This window comes from Chiloscyllium plagiosum, unplaced genomic scaffold (genome assembly GCF_037043375.1).
Source record: "Chiloscyllium plagiosum isolate Xiang-an unplaced genomic scaffold, Cpla_swu_hap1 HiC_scaffold_31, whole genome shotgun sequence".
NCBI classification, from domain to species: Eukaryota; Metazoa; Chordata; class Chondrichthyes; order Orectolobiformes; family Hemiscylliidae; genus Chiloscyllium; species Chiloscyllium plagiosum.
Genome location: NW_028270169.1, coordinates 73,083,897 through 73,105,809, shown reverse-complemented (window position 1 = coordinate 73,105,809; position 21,913 = coordinate 73,083,897). Strand labels below are relative to the sequence as shown.

The following is a 21,913-nucleotide window of genomic DNA, read 5'->3' as shown; positions in this document are numbered from 1 at the left end:
TAGTTCCTTGAAAATAGAGTCGCAGGTAGATAGGACAGTGAAGAAGGCATTTGGTATGCTTCCCGTTATTGTTCAGAGCATTGGGTAAAGGAGCTGGACAGGTCATTGGTTAGGTCACTTTTGGAATATTGTGTGCAGTTCTGGTCTCCCTCCTATCAGAAGAAGGCACTGAAACTTGAAAGGTTTGAGAATTGATTTTCAAGTAGTTAGAGGATTTGAGTTGCAGGGAGAGGCATAACAGGCTGAGGCCATTTTCCCTGGAGTGTCATAAGCTGAGGTGTGATGTTATAGAGGTTTATAAAATCGTGAGGGACATGGATAGCATAAATAGACAAGGGTTGGTGGAGCCCAGAACTAGAATATATAGTTTTATGCAAAAGGAGCCTAAAGGGCAACTAAAATTGTAACATTTAAAAGCATTTGAATTGGAAGGGTTCAGAGGGATGTTGGCCATGTGCTGGCAAATGGGAATAGATAAGGTTAGAATATCTGGTTGGCATAGATGGGTTGGACCGAAGATCTGTTTCTGTGGTAGACATCTCTGACTGTGGGATCATAAAAGTGAACATTGCTCTGATTCATCTCTGGGCTCCTTGATGTCCACTTGTTTGTTATCCAGCTTCCTCAGTCTCTCGTGTGTATTTTTGTTCTGTATAGTATTTTACTATTATATTCACAGATCTTTTTGTAAATGAAGTCTTCACTGCTGCCCAGGTCCTGACCATATGCTCCATTATCAAGTTATTTTTTCCACAATATCTTTGACAGCCAAGAGTTCTTTTTTCCAATACGTGAGTGGATTTTCCTTCCATTTCTGACAGTCAAATTCTGCACCATTTTCATTCCCTATAATTCATACTGCACTCTCTGAAACATGTGTATTTCTCCTTCCACAGATACCAGTGCTCAAGGCCAAAGCTCTGTTATCTGTTGAGAAGGTGATGTTTGACTTCCTTGTACTGCTGCAATTGGTATGGTGAAGGTGCTCCCACAACGTGGTTGGGTAAGAGACATTACAGATTATTCACTCAGCGATAGTGAAGAGTAGAAGATATCTGTACAAATCAACACGTTTTAATTTCACAAATATATTGAGAACTTTTAACATAAGGCCACAGATGGAGAATATTATGTCCGGTGACCAAAACCTTTGTGAAATAAGCAATTTTTCAGGAATAACTTAAAGGAAGAAAGCAGATCTTAGAGGGTGGGAATTCCAGACCGTGTTGCCTTGGAATCTATAGAAACAGTCACACAGCTGAACTCAAAAATAAACATATCATTGGGAGTCTAAACTAAAATGAGTTATTGTGATATGAAAGGGTGTGTGGTGCAGGAAGATAGGAATGATTACAGCCAGGAATTAAGTCAAGGGTGTGAAAGTAAATTGTTGTAGCTTATAAATGGGAGTCTTTTGACGGATCAGCAAGTTCTAGTACAAGTGAACACTTGGGCGGTAGAGTTTTCAATATTCTGGAGATTATAGGGAGGGTGATTGTGGAATGCTGGCCAGGAGTGGGTATACATAATGAAATCTAGAGTTAACAAAATGAATGAATGAGAGTTTCAGTAAATGAGCTGAGACTGTGGTGAAGTCAGGTGATATCACTGAAGTCGAAGTAGTGGCCTTGGAGTGGGACTGGGCTATCACCCTCACCTCACCTCTGGAATTCAGCTGTTTGTCAGTTTGTGAATCAAGTCTGTAACAAGCTCAGGAGCTGAGTGGCCCTGGCAGAACCCTAACTGGGTGTCACAGAAGGTTATTGCTGAGCAGCTGCGTGACAGCACTGTTGATGACACTTCAATCACTTCACTGCTGAGCGAGTGTCGACTGATGGAGAGAAATTGGCTGGGTTGGTGTTTTAAAAAATTCTCAAGGTCAGGTTCGTAGGAGAGTAGTCTGACACAGAACAAACGACCAAGAGGCGAGTCTGCTAGAATATGGGCATTTTATTCCCCGCAGCGTCGCCACAACCAACGGGTCTGGCTTATACTCACTCTACATGTTACCGGAACTGGGAGCCGTCAGTTCTCGTAGAGCGGTTGCCAACAACCCACGCTCGGCGGTTAAACGTAACCCCGGAGCAGACTCACCGAACTGGAGACTTTTCCAGCTGATATACTCTTTTCCAAATATAAACATTCATGTGAACAGCAGAGCAAGGCTAAAAAACACATTCCATTCTGGTTACATACAGATAAGAAGATTCACACGGGGAGGTGTGTAATAAGATTCACACGGGACTAAGCAACACCTCCATTCCGGTTAGATTCACACATGTATTGGGACATAATTTTTAACCGTTTCACCACATTCCACTGCTTGGCCCAATACATGTGTTACATTATGCTTAATTCAGTTCAATTCGTTTCAGTTAATTTCAGTTCAGTCAATTCAGTGTAGTTCAATTCAGCTCAGTTCAGGTCTGTTCAGTTCAATTCAATTGTGTTCAATTCAGTTCCGTCCATTTCAATTCAATTTAGCTCAGTTCCATTTTGTTCCGTTCAATTTGATTCACTTCAGTTCCACTCAGTTCAGTTCAGTTCAATCCCATTCAATTCTGTTAACTCCGCTTCAGCTTTTTGGACATGCCCACATCCTCCGCTGTACCCCAGGCAAGGGGTTCTTCGGCAGGACTGGGATCCTCTCTCAAACAAACTGCCACGTACATGCCCACATCCATGCCATCCCGGGACGGTCGGGACCTCCACAGTTTGTTCTTCTGGTTTCTTAGTCTTTTTCCAAAACATTGTTCTGTATCAAAATCTCTCCTCAATTGCGATTGACCCTGCTCGACTACGCCAAATGTTTTAAAAAATTCTCAAGGTCAGGTTCGTAGGAGAGTAGTCTGACACAGAACAAACGACCAAGAGGCGAGTCTGCTAGAATATGGGCATTTTATTCCCCGCAGCGTCGCCACAACCAACGGGTCTGGCTTATACTCACTCTACATGTTACCGGAGCTGGGAGCCGTCAGTTCTCGTAGAGCGGTTGCCAACAACCCACGCTCGGCGGTTAAACGTAACCCCGGAGCAGACTCCCGGGTCTGGCTTATACTCACTCTACATGTTACCGGAACTGGGAGCCGTCAGTTCTCGTAGAGAGGTTGCCAACAACCCACGCTCGGCGGTTAAACGTAACCCCGGAGCAGACTCACCGAACTGGAGACTTTTCCAGCTGATATACTCTTTTCCAGATATAAACATTCATGTGAACAGCAGAGCAAGGCTAAAAAACACATTCCATTCTGGTTACATACAGATAAGAAGATTCACACGGGGAGGTGTGTAATAAGATTCACACGGGACTAAGCAACACCTCCATTCCGGTTAGATTCACACATGTATTGGGACATAATTTTTAACCGTTTCACCACATTCCACTGCTTGGCCCAATACATGTGTTACATTATGATTCACACATGTATTGGGACATAATTTTACACCACAGTTGGCTCTGTCCTGCGTTTTTGTGTTGAACATCCCTGGGAAATGTTCCACAATGTCAGTAGGTGCCAGTGCTGGACTTGTCTGGTGGGCAGCAATTTCTGGAGCACAGCCATCAGTATTATTGCCACAATGTTGGTACGGCTGACAGCCTTTACACTACTTCTCAATTTCTTGATCTGATTTGAAATAAGTTTCAACCAATTCGATTCACATCTGTGATGTGAGGGACCAATGGAGAAGGCTCATCCACTTGGCACTGCTGGCTGAAGATTGCTGCAAATGCTGTTGTCTTGTCTGTTGCATGGATGTGTGAGACCCCTCCATCAGTAAGGGTGGGGATATCTGTGATGCTTCCTGCAGTGAGTTGTTTAATTGTCCATCACCATTCCTGACTAGGTGTGGCAGAACTGCAGAGCTCAGATCTGATCCATTGGTTGTTGGATCACATAGTTCTATTTGGTGTTGCTTGCGCTGTAGCTTCACCAGGTTGGCACCACATTTTTAGGCATGCCTGGTATTGTTCCTGGCATGCGCTGTGGAACTCTCCATTGAACTAGGGTTGATCCCCTGGCTTGATGTTAATGGTTGGATGGGGGATATACCAAGCCATGAGATTTCAGATTGGGCTGGAGTACAGTTAGAACATAGAACAGTACAGCACAGAACAGGCCATTCAGCCCACAATGTTGTGCTGACCACTGATCCTCATGTATGCACCCTTAAATTTCTGTGACCATATGCATGTCCAGGAGTCTCTTAAATGTCCCCAATGACCCTGCCTCCACAACTGCCGCTGGCAATGCATTCCATGCTCTCACAACTCTCTGTGTAAAGAAGCCGCCTCTGACATCCCCTGTATACTTTCCTCCAACCAGCTTAAAACTATGACCCTCGTGTTAGCCATTTCTGCCCTGGGATATAGGCTCTGGCTGTCGACTCTATCTATGCCTCTCATTATCTTGTATACCTCAATTAGGTCCCCTCTTCTTCTCCTTTTCTCCAATGAAAAAAGTCCGAGCTCAGTCAACCTCTCCTCATAAGATATGCCGTCCAGTCCAGGCAGCATCCTGGTAAACCTCCTCTGAACCCTCTCCAAAGCATCCACATCTTTCTTATAATAGGGCGACCAGAAATGGACGCAGTATTCCAAGTGCGGTCTAACCAAAGTTTTATAGAGCTGCAACAAGGTCTCACGACTCTTAAACTCAATACCCCTGTTAATGAAAGCCAAAACACCATATGCTTTCTTAACAACCCTGTCCACCTGGGTGGCCATTTTAAGGGATCTATGTACCTGCACACCAAGATCCCTTTGTTCCTCCACACTGCCAAGAATCCTATCCTTAATCCTGTACTCAGCTTTCAAATTCAACCTTCCAAAATGCATCACCTCGCATTTATCCAGTTTGAACTACATAAACAGCAGTTCTGCTGCTGTTGTTGGCCGACAGTGAGGCAGAACTTGCAGGGTCAAGAGGGCTGATTGTGTTGTTGTATTTTCTGGTGCATTGGTAGATGTAATGTGGTTCATCCAGTTTCATTCCTTTGTTAAGACTGTGCAGTGATTAATGCAATGAGTGATTTGGTGGGCCACTGTCAGGAATGCAACTTTTTAAAAATGATTTTGTGATTTACACATGAAGGAAGTGAAACTATCATGGTATTCGAACATGAAAGGTGAAAGACTCAACAGACAATCAATGGATATTTCAATGGATAATTTCAGTGACATCACACTGTCAATTTTTGCTATAAATTCTGTGCCTTAGAATTGTGCCCTCCACAATCACCTGATGAAGGAACGGCGCTCTGAAAGCTAGTGTGCTTCCAATTAAACCTGTTGGACTATAACCTGGTGTTGTGTGATTCTTAACTTAGAATATTACAGCACTACTAACAGGGCTGCATGTAAACAGGCTCAGTGCAGTTAATCAATACATTCGGAAGGATTTCCTCCAAGTTTGATGACGCAATATTCATCAAAACCGTCACCTTCAACCTGCAATAAAGCTCTTAACAAAAACTTCAGGCTGACACAAAGCTCCCCACCCCACTGCAATGTGGTCACCGGGCCCGGCCCAGGAACTGGAACTGGGACATTTGTGGACTGTGATCTCAAAGGAAGCGAGCAAACACAATTCTGACAAATTAGTCCTCAAAGATGAGTAGCAGGTTTGAGACAAGGCAGGTGGTATGCCTTCTTGCACTTAGCTTAATTGCATTTCTTATTTACAGTAGTGTTTTGCAAAGTATAAAGAACTGCGTGTTTTTTTCCATGGTTGGGGAGTTTTATCCTCGTTGATCACAGTTGCTGCTTCTCGCTCCCCAAATCAAATCATAGGATCTATAACAAAACAATAAACTGCAGGTGCTGGAGATCTGAACCCCAGAAACAAAGTGCTGGATAAACTCAGCAGTTCTGAGGGCATCGGTGAAGAGAAAAACATGCCACATTTCAAGTTTACTGACTCTTCGTCCGAACGGACAAAAGGTCATGAGACTTTGAACTTACAATGTTTTATTCCCCTCAGAGATGCTGCTGGACCTGCGGTTCTCCAGAACTGTGCTTTCCATAGTGAACTTTATTTACAAAACAGATCGGAAAAATACTGATCTTCACATGTGAAAGGTTCAATGCAAACACGAGCATAGTTTCCACACTTGAGTTACACAAGCACGCCTCAGTTTAAAAACAAGATTTAACTCAAAGTGACATTCCATCTCAAAGTTAGCCAAGTTACACCAGTCATAAAGCTCCTCCACCCAATGAAGCACTTCAGCACAACATCCTGCAGTGTTGCACACAGCCACCTTTACCAAAGAATGATCACATGTCACAAAATTGAAGGCCGAGAACATGTCTCTTTAAAGGAGCTGAAGTCAAACTCTCAATTTTTGGAAGGATTTTTATTAAACCTGATTGAACATTTAAACCTCAGAGCATAATCTTTGCTTTTTTAAACAACGTGTGTGGGAAACATCCCACATCTTGCTAAAGGTTCAGTTCGGCCTGATACATAGAGCCAAAGGTCAAGCAAATATCACACTTTCCATTCACTTCTACAAATTGTTTGTAAAATCATTTCACGTTAAAGAATTGGATAATAAATGTCATTGTATGCAATAAGAGTGAAGCCTGTGACAGCAGATTTAGCTTTGGAGGGCAGTGTATGTGCTTTCTAAATTCTGGGAGCACTTTGGGAGACTGCTCCCAGATGGTGATAGTGAGCATATCTGGAATGCACTGTTCAGATTTGGGAATCCTTGGGAGACAATCTGTGGTTTCACTAATACTTGGCTTGCGTTGTTGGTGTACAGTGAGCAATTCATAAAGTTACTTATGTATTGTTGTTGACTACCTGAATGGTATTCAAATCTGCCAGGTTGCCTTCAATAGTGTGAATGCATCTATTGTAAATATTTGGAATATTCCAGAACTACCCAGTGCTTGGCAAATTCAGGGGGGACAAAAAATCACATTGAGTAATTTGAAATTAAGAATCCAAGAGGACGTAACCACTGAAGTATTCAATTCAAATAGTTAAATGGAGTGCTCACATTTAAAATACCTCTTATCCATAGGAATGGATGGACTGATAGAATTGGGACCAAATTCCTGGCGGGGGCATGTGAAATGTGCTTTGATAAAGTCACCTGCATTTACCAACAATACTTTGGCAAGCTCGGAAATTTAAAAAAACAATACGAGCTTCATTGCTGCTCCAGTCGGGTCCCAAGCTCTGTGAATAAAATAACAATGTTCAGGTTTATTGCATACACTCTGAAACACATGTTTCTTCAATAGATCTTGCAAGTTTCCCCAATGAGCACAGTTCATCCAAATGATGTTGCTAACTTTGGCCAACTCATTTCTTTCCGAGCCTCTATAACCTGAAGAGTGACCAGAAGCAATTAGTCCACATATGTGGGAACATTACCGACGAGGATGTTTTCCTTCAGGATTGACTTCCATATATTCAGTGTCCAGAAAAGATAAAAACTTTGTTACTTTTATAGAGCAATGATTCAGTGGGAGTAAAACGCCAACATTTTCTTGCTTAACAATCAAGCTGCCTAAATTTTAAACATGAATACTTAATAGTTCACTATAACCTAATGAAATATTTTATGCGAAACAAATCACATGATACATAGTTATTCAGATAATAAAACAAGTTTGTTCATTGAAGAACCCAGAGGAAAAGGTCATGAACCAATGTGAGTTTGATATACCTCAATCATCATTTCAAGTGCATTCTCTGCATAAATCCTCCTTTTCCTCCTCGAAGTATTCAACTTCTTGAATAATTGAGAGAATGAAATCACAGTTGTACAACACAAAATCAGACCCTTCAGTCCATGCTGACCAGATATCCAAAATCAATCTAGTCCCATTTGCCAGCATTTATTCCATATCCATCTTAAACCCTTTCCACTGATTATCAGTTTATTTTACTTTATCAGCACTTCAAATACTGACAGTTGTTTTCTCCCAACATTGGTTAAAGAAATCATAAGTTCATTCATCTAAGTTAATTTTGTAATCTTTCACAAAGAAACAAGTGAGAACAACATATAGCTGAGTGCCAAACAAAATACTGCAGCTGCGCGATATCTGGGAACACTCTAAAGCTGAGGCAATGATACTGCACAAGTTTGTCAGCACGTTCAATTACTGACAATAATTTAGTAATGTCTTAGCCTTCACATAGTTAAGGTAAATGTGAGATAACTGAATTTCTTGAATTGGTTCCTATTGCATTTTCATCAACAAAAATTATTCTGATTTAATCTACTCAAAGGAGAAAGTGACGCCCAAAGAAGCTGGACATCAGATCGAAAAGTGTCATGCTGGAAAAGCACAGCAAGTCAGGTAGCATCCGAGAAGCAGGAGAATTGATGGTTCGGGCATAAGCCCTTCATCAAGAATCACAGGCTTCAGAAAAATAACTGGCATAGACTTATGCCAATACATATGTAGAAGGGTCAAAGCACGTTACTATCAGATTAGAGACTAATTTCAGATTTGGTACCATTCAATGCAACATTTCAGTATGATATTTACATATGTACCTAAAAGAGAAGTTGTTTATAATTACAAGCTCTAGAATGATTATAGAATTAAACCTGGAAATAAATCTGGTGAACAAGAATGGCAAAGTGAAGTCCCATCAGTATCGCCTTGGGCAGTGTCAAGTAAGAATTTGAGAGCAGAGTTGCCACTTTGGTGTAACCTGCATGCTGGCCAAATTGCAGCAAACATCTGTTCAATTTTATCTGCAAACTGTTGAATGCAAAATCCTCCTTGCACAATAATGAGGCAGCATTTTGGGATGTCATTTTTCAATTATATTATTTTCAAAGTTACTCACAATTAAGACTTGGTGCTGTCTGCATAACACAGTACGAAAAGGAATTAACAGAAAAAACATTATAACCCAAATTCAGAGTCACTAATTTATTGATATTGCATGGGTCCAGCATTGATAAGTAATCGATTTTTAAAAATAAATGCAGATACATTTACTAACTTTATTGGAGTACAGTCAAGTTTCTTACTGAACAGTGACAGGATTGGGAAGAGTCCGCATGGATTTAAGAGACGGGAATCATACTTAGCAAATCTACTGAAAGAATCTACAGAGTCGAATATTAAAGTAAGAAAGTGCAGGACATTTAGAAAAGCTTATCATTAAACATGATAGACTGGGTTTTGTGAAAGAGAAACTATATTTGATAAATTTGCGATAGTTCATTGAGGAGATAATAAGCAGGGCTGATAAAGGGCAATCCAATGATGTTCTGTATTTGGATTTTAAAAATCCAAATGATCAGGTGCTACATAAAAGTTAATTGCACAATTTAGGAGCTCATGGTATCGGCGTATTGTATTAGCATGGACTGAGGATTGGTTAACCACACTAGCTGTTGCTGAGTTCTCACTTGGAGTACTGTATACAATGTTAGCTCCCATATTTAATAAAGGATAAACCAACATCGGAGACCATTCAAAAAAGATTCACTTAGGTGCTTTGAGGACGAAAGGGTTGACCTATCAAGAATAGATAAGCAGGGGTGATCTTATGGAAACAAGATTCTGAGGAGCTTGACAGAGGAGATGTTGACTAGATCTTCTAGCACCAGTGAAGTCTCAAACCAGGGGACATTACATAAGGGAACATTCATTTTAGAAAAAGTAAAGAATTTTTTTCTCTCAGTGAATGGCTCGAATTTTCTCACCCAAACAATTGAGAAAGTTAAATGTGGGAGGGGAATGGTTGGGTTCCTCTTTGGAGGGTTGTTCTGGCTTGTTGGGCTGAAGGGCCTGTTTGTTTCCACACAGTAGGGAATCTGTGATTCTATCTCAAATTATTTTAAAAGAGGGCAGATAGATTTTTGAAATATTGAGCAGTTGAGGGCTATGCGGATCAAGCATAAAAGAGGTGTTGAGGTCTGGGTTGGCCCAGCCATGATCTGATAGAATGGGAGAACAAGCTGAAGGTGATGAATGCCCTACTCCTGCTCCGATTCCTTGAGGCTCCATTTCATGCTTTTTTTGTTTCCAAAGAATACAATGTGCGAAAGATCTCAGATGTTGTGAAAAGGAGTGAAAATGGGGTGTTTATGTACTGATTCAGGTAGCATTGATTCATCAATCATAGCTATTCAGTCATGACTAGGAAGGCAATTCCCTCCATGAATAAAGGAAATCTACTGCAGAGCTCACACAAAGGGAATTCTTACCCTCAGTAAACTCTCCCATCACATTACCCAACATATCAGCTAAAGCAGGACATACTGCGCATGCTCTAGCCAACAAAGGGACTCCGGGTGATTGATGTCAGCACCGGGCCAATGAAAGGACGGTGGGCGTAACTGGAGGACCTAGCGGGCGGTTGGTCCTCCAACCAATCAAAGTGAATGAAGGGCGGAGCTAAACCAAACCATGTGATCACCCTTGCGCGCGGCGCAGAGTCGCTGTAATAAATGCTCGGGAAGTTATGGAGAGAAAGGATATGGTAAGGAAAGAAATAAACAGGGAAACCGGAGAAAAACTGTGTTGCTATGAGCGGAGAGGTTTTACAAACAAATTGTGCGCGTCGGAAAACACAAATTTGAACGTCCCAGTCCCGTGTTTGCACTAAATGAGGAATGGCCACAGCGTGTCTGCAGGCCTGAGTGAGCGCCGCCATCTTTATTCGGGACAATGATTCACTGGACACGTGCACCGCCGCCATCTTTGTAGGGGGCAAGGTGCAGCCAGGCGCATGTGCAGACTTTCTCTGGTATCGAGTCATTGTGATCATAGCAGCCAATACAGCTCTGATTCACCTCTGGGCTCCCTCATGACCACTTTGTCAATATCTATCTTCCTCAGTCTCGAACCATGGGTGTATTTTTGGTCTGTTTACGACTATTATTACTTTTATAGACCCTTTGTAAATTAGTTTTTCACTGCGGCCCAGCCCCTGACCATGTACTGCTCTGTTATCAGATTATTTTCTAGAATATTTTTGACAGTCAAGAATTCTTTTTTTCCAACAAGCAAGTGTATTTTCCTTCCATTTCTGACTATCAAATTCTGCCCCATTTTCATTCCCTGTAATGCATTTTGCATTCCCTGAAACATCAACTGTGTTTCTCCTTCCACAGACAGCAGTGATTAATGCCAAAGCCCTGTTGCTTGTGGAGAGGGTGATGTTTGACTTTCTTGTACAGCTGCAGTTTGTGTGGTGCAGGTGCTCTCACAGTGTGGTTGGGTATTTGGCATTATAGGTTATTTTCAGATCATCACTGTTGCTGAATGAATAATGTCCAAATCAACAACAGTTCGTATTTTTATTATCATGCTTATAATTTCACAAAAATACTATTGAGAACTTTAGACATAAGGCCAGAGATGGAGATATTAGGTCAGGTGACCAAAAGCATTGCCAAAAAGCAGGTTTTGAGGGATGTCTTAAAGGTGGAAAGCAGACCTGAGAGGTTTTGGCTGCGAATTTCAGATCATGCTGCTTCAGCAACTGTAGAAATAGCCACACAGGTGAAGTAATGAGTTAACAAATGGTTGGGAGTCTCGAAGAAAATGGCTTGTCAAGGTCTCAAAGTGTGTGTGGTTCAGGGAGCGAGGGATTATCACAGCCAGGAATTAAATCAAGTGTGAGAATTTTAAATTGAGGGATATTGGCCAGCTGCTGGCAGGTGAGACTAGATTGGGTTGGGATATCTGGTCGGCATGGACAGGTTGAACCGAAGGGTCTGTTTCCTTGGTGTACATTTCTATAGCTGCATGCTGTTGATTATAATTAGGAGTCTTTTGATGAATCAACAAGCAGCGATTAAGACTTTCTTGAGATTACAGGGAGGTTGAATGTGGGAAGCTGGCCCTGAGTGTGTTTGGAAAACGAAGTCTGGAGATAACACACGATGGATGAGAGTTTCAGTATATGAGCTGAGAGGAGGGTGGAATCAGCTAGAATTAGTGGTCTTGGAGTGGGACTGAGCTGTCACTCTCACCTCACTTCTGGGATTCAGCTGGTTGCCAGATTCTGAATCAGGGCGGTAACACAATCGGGAGCTGAGTGGCCCTGGTGGAGCCTAAAATGAGTGTCACTCAGCTGGCTGTTGCTGAGCAGCTGCTGCTTGGTAGCCCTGTTGATGACATCTTCCATCACTTTACAGCTGATCGAGTGTGGACTGATAGAGGGAAATTGGCTGAGTTGGATTTCCCAGTGTTTTTGTGTTGAACATCCCTGGGTAATGTTCCACATTGTCAGTAGATGCCAGTGCTGGAGCGGTACTTGGCTTGGTGGGTGGCAAGTCCTGGAGCACAAGCCATCAGTATTATTGCCAGAATGTTGGCAGGGCCCGTAGCCTTTGCACTACTTAACCATTTCTTGATGTTATTCAAACTGAATCGAACTGGCTTAAAACTCACATCTGTGATGTTAGAAACCATTGGAGAAGGCTGAGATGGATCATCCCACTTTTCACTTCTGGCTGAAGATTGCTGCAAATGCTATCTTCTTATCTGATGCATGAGTGTGTGAGACCCCTCCATCAGTAAGGGTGAGGATATCTGTGATGTTTCCTCCAGTGAGTTGTTTAATTGTCCATCACCGTTCACAACTGGGTGTGGCAGAACTGCAGAGTTCCGATCTGATCCATTGGATGTTGGATCACTTAGCTCTGTTGCTTGCTGCTGATGCTGTTTGATATGCAGATGGTCCTGTTTGGTAGCTTCACCAGGTTGGCACTTCATTTTTAGATCTGCCTGATGCTGCTCATGGCATGCCCTCCTTTCCTATCCATTGTGATGAGTGAGAGCAGGATTTACAAACCCATGAGATTACAGATTGTGCTGGAGTACAGTTCTACTGCTGTTGATGTCCCACAGTGCCTCAGAGATACCCAGTTTGAGATCCTACATGTCTTCGAAGTCTGTCCCGTTTAGAACGGTGATAGTGCCACTCAACACAATGGAGGTTTTTCTCAACTTTAAGGCAAGACTTTGTCTCCAAAAGGAATGTGTGATGGTCACTCTTACCGATATACTGTCATGGACAGATGTATCTGCAGCTGGTCAATTCATAACAATGAGATCAACTATGTTTTACACTCTTGTTGGTTCCCTCACCACCCGCTGCAGACTCAGGTGAGCAGCTATGTCCTTTAGGACCTGACCAGCTCAGTCAGTAATTCTGTTGCAGAACTAGTCTCGATTGTGGACATTGAAATCCTGCACCCAGAGTACGTTTGACACCATTTTACTTCATCGGTGCTTCCTCCAAATGTTGTTCATCACGAAGGAGAACTGATCCACCAGCCAAGGGAGGACAGTACGTGGTAATCTGCAGGAGCCATGAGACTTCCTGGTCTCCGGAGTCAATTCTGAGTACTCTGAGGGCAAATCCTCCCTGTCTGTGCCATCACCTCTGCCTGGTCTGTCCTGCCGGTTGGACAGGACCTATCCAGAGATTTCAGGAGAAAGTGAAGACTGCAGATGCTGGAGATCAGAGTCAAGAGTCTGGTGCTGCAAATGCACAGCAGGTCAGGCTGATGAAGGGCTTAGGCTCCAAGCGTCGATTCTCCTGCTCCTCGGATGCTGCCTGACTGTTGTGCTTTTCCAGCACCTCACTCTCGATATCTAGGGATGGTGATGGTGGTGTCTGGTCATTGTTTGTAAGTGATGATTCCGTGAGTATGACTATGTCAGGTTGTTCCTTGACTAGTCTGTCAGACAGCTCTCCAAATTTTGGCACCAAAAACCATATGTTAGTGAGGAGGACGTTGCACCATTGAGACGGCTGATTCTGTGGTTGTAATTTCTGGTGCTTTGTTAGGTGCCAACTGGTCCATCCAGTTTCATTCCTTTTTTGAGACTTTGCAGTGATTAGTACAGTGAGTAGCTGGCTGGGCCGCTGTCGGGTTGGCAGGATTTTTTTCGCTATTGACAATGGTTTCATGGAGATCAGGAGATTCCTAATACGTTGTTTTTTTCTTGAATTCAGATTTCACCATCTGCCAAGATGGGATTCGAACCAGGACTTCAGTCGTTTGTTTTAATATTCTGGATAAAAGCTAAATACATCAGGTTTGTTCACTCACTTTAAATATCACTAACCCTGGTTTTGTTTCTGTGTAAAACACTGTCCATCATCCTGACTCCTCCATAGAACAATACAGCACAGAACAGGCCCTTCGGCCCACGATGTTGTGCAGAACATTTGTCCTAGCTTAAGCACCCATCCATGTACCTATCCAATTGCCGCTTAAAGGTCACCAATGATTCTGACTCTACCACTCCCACAGGCAGCGCATTCCATGCCCCCACCATCCTCCCTTCCAACAACGAGTGAGGAGCACATGGAGTTTTTCTGTCACTAAGACTGAGATAATCCGATCTGCTGCTTCTCTCCCTCCCGCTAGCCCACTGAGCCAAACTGCCTCACGTGATGTTCCTGGTTTTTGTCCTAAACCTACAAATTTCTCTAATCTCTTGTAAAGCCTTATCAGAGCTCATTTTGATCCTTTACCCTAATCTCGCTAAACTCACTTTCCAACTCTCTCTCCTCCGCTGCCGCCTCATCACTCCCCCTCGCCAATTCATAGGTATTGTTCATTGTTCTGTCTGTTGGTCTTTTCTGGTTATGTCCTTCTCTCCCATTCTGTGAAAAACTAATATTTGACCTCACCGTTGTTGGAAAATCCTGCTCCATCTCCACTCTCCCCTTCCTTTCTGAATTCCTTGCATTTGGTGTCCCTCATGGATCTATCCTTGGCCCCTCCTGTATCTCACCTACATTCTGCCAGGAGGTGACATTGTGCAAAAGCACAGTGTGAGGTTTGACATGTACACTGACGATGCCCAGCTCTCCCTCCCCATCATCCCTCTCCATTACTCCACTGTTACTCAGTTACCAAACTGCTTACCACATTGCCACTACTCGATAAGCTGCAATTTCCTCCAATGAAACATTGTCACGGTTAAACTCATTGCCTTACCTTTACCTTTCTACTGAGCCCCTCCCTCCCACTGGGAACTCTCTGAGGCAGAACGACACTCTTCACAATATTGCTGTTATATCTGACCCCAAGGTGACCTTCTGATCAGACATCCACACAATCACAACAGCAGGAATTCCAATCTCTTAAACGTTGCTTTTCTCCACCTCACCCCAGCTCCATTGCCACTGAAACCCCTTACCCGCGTCTGTGTCACCTTAAACTTGAAAAAAAAACAAAACCCTTGATTCCGTGACTCAGAATCTGGTTTCAGACTCCCCTCTCAGTATTTACCTTCAGACACAGCCTCTCTGTATTTATCCTGTCAAACCCCTTAAGAATCCCATTTGTCTCAATGAGATCACCTCTCTTTCTCCAAAATCCAGTGAGTAGAGTCCCAACCTTTTCAGCCTTTATTTAAAAGATAATCCCTCCAAACCAGGGATCATCTCATTGAATCTTCCCTGAAATGCCTCCAATAAAATGACACATTTCCTTATCTAAAGGGACCAAAACTGCTCTCATTACTGCAGATATGGTGGTCTCATCAGCACTTCCACACGTTACTCTCAGGTATATACTCCAAACTCTAATACTAAAAACCTTTGAAACAAAACATTCCATTCCCCTTCCTGATTCCCTGTTGTCACTGTGTGGTAGCTTTCTGTGTTTCCTGAACAATTACCCCTGGTCCCTTTGTTGTGCATCTTTCTACAGTTTCCACCATTTAAATAATACTTTGTTCTTTTATTATCTCCTCCAAAATGAGCAACTTTCCATTTTCCCAAGTTACACCCCGTCTGGCAACTTGTTGCCCCCTTCTCTCTCTTTTCATAATCCTCTTAGACCTTTACAATTTTGCCTTTTCTAGGAGATATCCCCCCCTTCCCATTCTTCCAAACATTTACTGGGAGCACTGGGCAGTTGGAAGCAGACAGAGTTGCTATCTTTTTAGGGATACGCTTTGGAGTGATTGAGAGGATCTTCCTACCCATTAGTCAGTATGGAGACAACTTGCCCATCGTTAGGCATTAGCCTTTCACATCCATGTCTTATTGATGAGGCAGAGCGGCAGCACGGAATGAAAGAAAAGAAAGTAATTCTTGTTCCCCATATCTCACTGACACTTGGATCATTTTCTCGAACGCGTCAAAGAACTGCTCTCTTCAGTCACATGAGATCTCAAGTTGGAATCTCCCAGAAACCCACAGATTTCCCCCTGAGTTGACTGCTGATGTCCTCAAGGGTAATATGTACAGTCATCCTGGGCCACGAGGAGGAGATCGTGTGGGTTTCTAACTTGAACTGAGAGTGACAGATTTTATAAACTTGTATTACAGGATATTACAGGTCGACATTCAGATGGTAATCTCAGTAAATGTTCTGCCAAACTCTGATTGAATTACTCAGTATATCAGGATCTGGATATTCGCATTGTGTGTGTGAGTATTGTGTTCCAGATCAATCCCATTTGCTGCTTAAAAATTCTCCTTTGAATCATCGCATTCTCTCAAAAGGTCTCCCCAAACCTTCAATGTGTCATGTAATCCTTTTATGATGATGTGCTGAGTATAAGGTTTATTATTCGAATGTGTAATTTTTGTATAAGGATGTCTCAGAGAGGGAGCAGAATATTCTTAAAGGGGAGAATAACCATTTTGAGGGGAGGCTGTTGTTTATTTGTATCAATGACATAGGAATAGAAGAGTTCACATTGTTGGATCATTGGAGTCTCTTGTGGGGTAGAATTGACCTCCATCAGAAGGATGGATTGTACTGGTATTGGAAGGGAACAGTTGCTAGTGTTATTCAGGAGGCATTAAACCAGTGAAGGAATGTGGGTAAACCCAGAGAGAGAATGAGGGAAGAGCGAAGTCTGACGCTGGTACAGTTCAGACGTCAAACAGTCAAGGCAGACAATGGCAAGGCACAGAATGAGCAGTTACACTGCATTTATTTCAATGCAGGAGGCCCGATAGGTTGGGCAGAGGAGCTCAGGGTATAGTTTTGAACATCGCACTGGGATATTATAGCAATTATAGAGGTATGAGTTCATGATGGAGAGGACCAGCAGCTTAATGTTCCAGTGTATAGATGCTATAGCAAAGATAGAAAGGGGGCAACAGAGCAGGGGGAGTGGTATTTTTGATTAGGGATAACATTACAGCTGGGCTTCAAGAGGGTATTCCTGGGAGTACATCGAGGCAAGTTATACAGGTGGAACTGAGAAATAAGAAAGGGATGATCTCCTTATTGGGATGGTACTATTGACCACCCCCACCTTCCCCATTAGTCAGCCGGGAGTTGAGAAGCAAATTTACTAAGAGATCACTTCTCTGTAAGAATAGTATGGTTGTGTACAAGACTTGACCTTCTTTGTTATTCATTCACAGGATGAGGGTGTCACTGGCTGGGCCCAAAGGGCAGTAAAGAGTCAACCACATTGCTGTGGGTCTGGAGTCACATGTAGGCCAGACCAGGTAAGGATGGCAGATTCCTTCCCTGAAGGATATTAGCGAATCTGATGAGGTTTTTTTTTCGCAATAATCAACAATGGATTCATGGTCTTTAATAGATTCTTAATTCCAAATTTTTATTGAATTCATATTCCACTCTCTGCTGTGACGGGATCCAAACCCTGGACCCCAGAACGTTATCTGGGTGTCTGGATTATCCATCTAGTGATAATCTCATGAGGCCATTTGGCAGGGTGAGTGACTGAGGTATCCATAGGGCAGCACATCAGCACCAAAGATCCCATGGTCTCTGTGGAAGATAGAAAGGGCTGGGGAGGGAGATATATCCGTGGTGGTGGGGTCTGACTGTAGGGAGCGGACATAGCAGAGGTTAATGGCGATTAGTGGGTGGCAGGTGAGGACTGGGGGATTATATTCTTCTTGTGGTTGGAGGGGTGGGGGGAAGGCGGAGGTACAGGAAGTGGAGGATATGCGTTGGAGTGCATTGTTGATCAAGTGGGAGGGAAATCCGGTCCTTGAAAGAGGAAACCTTTCTGGGATGTCCTGGAGTGGAATTGCTTCTGCTGGGAGCAGATATGGCAGAGGCAGAGGAATTGGGAGTACAGGATCACGTTTTTACAGGAATATACTCGAGGGTAATCAGGAGAGCAAAAAGGGGACTTGAAATATCTCTAGGAAATAGTTTTTAAGGAGAATCCAAAGAGATTCTACAAATACATTAAGGATAAAATAATAACCAGACGGAGAATAGGAATTCTTAAAGATCAACAAGGCCATCTATGGAACAACAGGAGGTGGGAGAAATACTATGCTATTCTATTCTAGAGAGTTTGGAGAAATAAATAGTGATAACTTGAAAAGTGTCTAGATTACAGAGGAGGAAGTAGTGGATGTCTTAAACAGTAGCAAGGTTGATAAATCCCTGGGACCTGATCAGGTGTATCCCAGAAATTTGTGGAAAGCTAGGAAGGTGATGGCAGTGCCCCTCCCTGAGGTATTTATATCATTGTTTGTGACAGGTGAGGTGCTGGAAGACGGGTGCCATTATTTTAAAAAGGTGGTAAGGAAAGGCCAGGGAACAAGAGAACAGTCCACCTAACGTCAGTGGTAGGTAAGTTGTTGGAAGGGATTCTGAGGGACAGGATTTACATGTATTTGGAAAGACGAGGATTGATTAGGGATAGTTAACATGGCTTTGTGTGTGGGAAATTCTCTCTCTCTAACTTGATTGAGTTTTTTTGAAGATGTGACAAAGATGATTGATGAAGGCAGACTGTGGACGTTGTCTATATGGACACTGAACAATGTTCCACAAAGCAGACTGATTAGCAAGGTTAGATAACATGGAATGTTGGGAGAACGAGCCATTTGGATACAAAACTGGCTTGAAGGTAGGAGGCATAGGGTGGTGATAGAGGGTTGCTTTGCGGACTGGAGGCCTGTGAGCAGCATTGTCCTGCAGGAATGGATATTGGGTCCTTAAATAAATGACTTGGATGTGAATATGAGATATGGTCAGTGGGTTTACAGAAGACACCAAAATTGGAGGTGTCGTGGACAATGAAGAAGTGAACAAGTTCAGAATGCAACAGTATCTTGACCAGATGGGCCATTGGAGCGAGGAATGGCAGACTGGGTTCAATTTAGACAAATGTAAGCTGTTGGATTTTGGAAAGGCAAATCAGAGCAGGACTTGTACACTTAATGGGAAAGTCCTTGGGAATGTTGCTGAACATAGAGACCATGGAGTGCAGGTTCATTGTTCCTTGAAAGTAGAGTCGCAGGGAGGCAGACTAGTGAAGGTGGGGTTTGGTATGCTTATATTTATTGGTCAATGCATTGAGTACAGAAGCTGGGACGTCAAATTGTGGTTGGACAGGACATGGATTAAGCCATTTCAGGAATTCTGTTTTAAGTTCGAAATTCCCTGTTCTGGAAAGGATGTTGTGAACCTTGAAAGAGTTCAGACAAGATTTACAAAGACTTTGCTAGGGTTGGAGGATTTGGACTACAGGGAGAGGCTGAATAGGCCAGAGTTAATTTCCCTGGAGAGTCAAAGACTGAGAGGTGACTTCATGGAGATTTATAAAATCATGAAGGGCATGGATAAGGTGAACAGCCAGGGTCTTTTCCCCCAGTTAGGTGGGATCAAAATAAGATCACATGGGCTTAGGTTGAGAGGGCAAAGATTAAAAACGGATTTAAGGGGCAAGGTTTTCAAGCTGTGTGTGGTGTATGTGTGGAATGAGCTGCCAGATGAAATAGTGGAAGCTGATACAGTTACAACATTTGAAAGGTATCCGATTGGGTACATGAATAGGAAGAGCTTCCAAAGTTCCAGACCAATAGCTGGCAAATGGGGCTCCATTTGTTGAGGATTCCTATTTGGCATGGACAAATTGGACCAAAGGTCTGTTTCTGTGCTGTACATCTCTATGACACTAATAAATTAAAATAAGATGTGTTCTTCTTTTGTGGAGAGCTAGCAGAAGCACAGATAATTGTCCTTGGAGCTGAGAAGGTTAAGCAGTGATTTTGACCAGGTGCAGATTTGTTTCTAGGATATCTAATCTGCAGAGAGAGTGGAAATGTTAACAATGTCACAATTTTAGTAACTATTTTCAGGTAATTGGCAAATAATGTTAACATTATTTTATTCAGTAAGTTCTGAGTATCTGGAACAGTCTGAATGGCAGCTGGACACAGACTCAGCAGTCATTCATAAACAGATTTGGAATTTTACTTGTTAAGGGAAGATTTGGGGGGCTATGGGCAAATGGGAAGGGAATTTGGACAGATTTGCAGCATCTCCACAGGGAGAGGGTACAGCCCAAATGGGCTGAATAGCCCCAACCCCTGTGCTCTGTGATACTGCCCCATTGACTGTGAATGTTGTAGCTCATCCCAGGGCAGAGAGAGGCAGGATCCCACCACTCGCCTCACAATGGGCCCCGATGATTGATGTCAGCACAGGCCAATAGGAGGCAGAGGGCAGTACTGGAGGACCAGGCCGTACCAGTTTGTCTTCCAACCAATCAGAGTGAATGAGGGTATCCTCAAGGCTGGAACTAAAGAAAGGCACATGTCGCAGAGATTTGAGAAACTGGAGGACATGAGATAGGGAGCGTTCTGTGGCTGGTGAGGAATTATATAAATAAGGAAGAGTTGTGAGGCTGGATGAGGTGACAGTGATCAGGAGAGTTGAGGATAGAGGAATTTAGAGTTAGTGAGGATTAGAGTCATAATGTTATACAGCAAGGAAACAGGCCCTGTGGTCCAACCAGTCCATGCCAACCATAATTCCAAACTGAACTAATTGTACCTGCCTCCGCTTGGTCCACATCCATCCAAATATTTCCTATTTATGTACTTATCTGAATGTATTTTAAATATTGTAATTGTATTCACAGCTACCACTTCCTCTGGAAATTCATTCCACACGTATAATTTTTTTTTTAAAACCCTAATGTCTTTTCTCAAACCTTTCTCATTTCTTCTCAAAATGAATGCACCCGAGTTTTGAATCCCCCTCTCCCCCGGCTATTCACCTTATCTACGCTCTTTCTGATTTTATAAACCTCTAATAAGGTCACCCCTCAACCTCGTGCACTGCAGTGGAAAAAATTCCCAGCCTATCCAGCCTCTCCTTAGAACACAATCCCTCCATTCATGGCAACATGCTGGTAAATCTCTTCTGAACCTGCTCCAATTTAATAATATCCTTCCTATAAAAGCACAACCAGAACTGGACAGAGTATTCCAGAAGAGGCCTCTCCAACATCCTGTATGTTCTCAACATAACGTCCCAACTCCTGTATTCAAAGGTCTGAACAATGAAGGTAAGTGTGCTGAGCACCTTAACCACCCTGTCTACATGTCACACACACTTCCAAGACGTGAAGCCCTCTGTCTCTTCGTTCCCATATCACTACTCAAGGTCCTACTTTTATTGAGTGCAAGTCCTACCCTGGTTTGTTTTATCAAGATGTAATATTTTACATTTATTCCAATCCAAAAAATTTTCAAGTATAAAGGCAGTAGGAGTATAATTAAGAGGGAAATCAGGAGGCAAAAAGGGGACGTGAGATAGCTTTGGCGAATAGGGTTAAGGATAATCCAAAGGGCTTTTATAAATACATTTAGAACAAAAGGCTAACTAGGAGAAAATAGAGATCAGCAAGGCAGTCTTTGTGTGGGGCTTCAGGCGATGGGCGAGATAGGGAAACAAGTACTTTGCATCAGTGTTTACTGTGAAGAAGTACATGGGAGATATAAAATGTGGGGAAATAAATGGTGACATCTTGAAAAATATCCATATTACAGAGGAGGAGGAGGTGCTCAATGAGTGGCTAAGGAGCTGGTGCAGTGGAAAAAGGATTCACGTTTTTGCATCATTGTGATCTCCTCTGGAGTAGAGTTGACCTGCATAAGAAGGATGGATTGTACCTGATTTGGAAGGTGTCTAATATCTAGGCAGGGAG

At 42.9% G+C, this 21,913-nt stretch overlaps 2 long non-coding RNA genes across 3 annotated transcripts in view; both read left to right on the top strand.

Moving 5' to 3' along the window:
- Window positions 1-21,913, top strand: part of LOC148142002 (uncharacterized) — a 972,588-nt gene that overhangs the window by 917,390 nt on the left and 33,285 nt on the right. The gene's annotated exons all lie outside the window — the stretch shown is intronic.
- Window positions 679-21,249, top strand: LOC148142003 (uncharacterized). The gene is made up of 5 exons (XR_015752232.1): window positions 679-791; window positions 897-1,003; window positions 13,962-14,044; window positions 17,349-17,435; window positions 21,167-21,249. It is a non-coding gene; the product is annotated as an uncharacterized LOC148142003 (long non-coding RNA).